The sequence below is a fragment of the Pristiophorus japonicus genome, chromosome 7 (genome assembly GCF_044704955.1).
Source record: "Pristiophorus japonicus isolate sPriJap1 chromosome 7, sPriJap1.hap1, whole genome shotgun sequence".
NCBI classification, from domain to species: domain Eukaryota; kingdom Metazoa; phylum Chordata; class Chondrichthyes; family Pristiophoridae; genus Pristiophorus; species Pristiophorus japonicus.
The window spans coordinates 100,335,646-100,337,771 of NC_091983.1; the positions used below are offsets into that span (position 1 = coordinate 100,335,646).

The 2,126-nt window shown below is 41.8% G+C and overlaps 1 non-coding gene across 1 annotated transcript; it reads left to right on the forward strand.

Moving 5' to 3' along the window:
* Nucleotides 1–215: 215 nt before the first annotated feature.
* Nucleotides 216–329, forward strand: LOC139267651 (U5 spliceosomal RNA). Its single transcript, XR_011593933.1, has one exon. It is a non-coding gene; the product is annotated as a U5 spliceosomal RNA (small nuclear RNA).
* Nucleotides 330–2,126: the final 1,797 nt, after the last annotated feature.

Sequence of the window (2,126 nt, forward strand, 5' to 3'; positions counted from 1 at the left end):
TGGCCTTGGCCAGAGACTGCTTGGAGGGGGCCTTGGAAGCTTGTTGTACTCTAGCTTGGCCGACAACTTCTATGCTGCTGGGTAACTTTTTTAAACAACTTAGCACCAAAGCCTGTGCAATCAATCTATTAAGGCTTTCTGGTCTATAACATTTAAATATCACCCTCCACTGCATTAGTCAAACGGATATCCCTTGCACCCAGCATTGCTATAGTACACTCTGGTTTCTCTTCAGATCATATAAATCTTTCGTTTTTTGCTAAAGATTTCCGTGGAGAGGAAAACCCAGAGTTTTAATTAATTTTTTGAGGTCCTGCTTTTGTGCGGCTGGGGCCCAGGAGAGGCAAGCGTTCGGGGCCTAGAAGAGGCGAAGGCCCAGGGGCAGCACAGGCCAGCCCACACTGCAATATATGCACGCACTAGGTCAGTGCAGCAGAGCAAGTCTCCAGTCGTCTTGGTTAAACCTTGTCACTGGACCAAGACCTAGCTCTGTCAAGCCCGTGTGGTGGCTGGTGTGCAATGGCCACCACATGTTAAAAAAAATTCAGGCACATGCACCTTCCACCCTTCAAGATGTAGTTCGGGATCTGGAATATTAGATCCTTCATTCAAACACCTGTGAACTCATCTCTTTTCGGCGTGGAAGCAAGTCATCCTTTTTTCGAAGGATTGCCTATGATGATGACAAATGGCAAAAAATATGTTGGATAACCTATTTCTGCCATTTGAATAGTGTTACAATACACATACCCATAATTAAGTGAATGTATTATACATCTCCCATCGCTTCTGAAAGGTAATTGGAGGGTTGTAAAAATGGGTAAGGGCCTTGCAGAAAAGGTCCCTAACCCATTTGCTCCCCTCATCTTTTCCCATGTCCCCAAATGTTGCTACATAATCACAGAGGACATTCATGGCTTATGTATTGGCCTAGACAGTAAGTGTTGTTAGGTTATTTGCATGTGGAAGAATCACAGCTTAGTCTGATCCTGTGCACATATGTGTGCACTTTTCAACAGGGATCACTGGATGGGTACATGCATAGGTTGGTGTATTCTTCACGCAAATAGATCAGGAAAGTTCCAGATGCTTTCCTTAACTTGCTGTATTATTTCAATATTTCGATATCTGAATGTTTTTTGTTCATTGCCACCTAACAATTTATCGGGATTTTTCCTATTTTGCAATTATCTTGGAATTTTAAAATTTTTAATTTGAAGAAAGTGTTTTATAATTATTTTAGTTGGTTCTTTAGTTCCCAGGTAACCCATTTTTAACCATTTATTGGGATTGTGCATTTTCCCCAGACATTTTAATGTTTTCTTCCCTTGTTTTTTGTTTTTCATTCTTATCGTTATAATTTAATAGAAATTTTGAAATGCTTTTGTATTTCTAGATCTATATAATGCTTAATTTCCAATATTTGTCTTGTGTAGTTTCAAATACTGTAAATCCAGGTGAAATTCCCAGATTTATTTTAAAATTTAGAATTTTTCCTAAACTTATTGGGCTCAATTTTGCCCAAAGCCGTTTTTTGGCGTATTGCCAGAGTTATGCCTGTTTTTCTAGGTCAGAACTGCTCCAAAAAGTAAATGTGCCAAGTTTCCCCGCTCTATTTTTCAAAATTGGCGCCACACAGCCTGTTCAGTAGCCTTGGGGGGTGGAGCTTACTGTCTGTGCTGTAAAAATGTTGCGGCCCCTTCTGCGCATGCGCGGAAAAAAAGGAAGTTTTTGACATGATTCCTGTGGGCGCGCATGCGCAGTACAGCTCCCAGTCTGCAATCGGCCATTTTTAAAGAGCCAGTTGTGTGTGTGAAAACTTTGAGTGCTGTGTGAGAACTGTAATTATCATTGGAAAAATTGGAGCTGCAATACAAGATGCAACGTGGTGCCAGAACCAAGAATTTCTTACAGGATGAAGTGGAGGCACTAGTTACTGTAATTGAGGCCAGATGGCAGGCGCTCAACACCAGCAGAGGTCACATAAAAGTTCTACCAAAAGAAATGAAGAGACGCTGGAACCAACTTGCAGAAGGTTGCTGTGCAATGGTGACCACCCCAAGGTCTGGAGGCCAACCCTGATGATGCAGAAGAAGATTCAGATGAGGACGAGCCTGAAGAGGAGA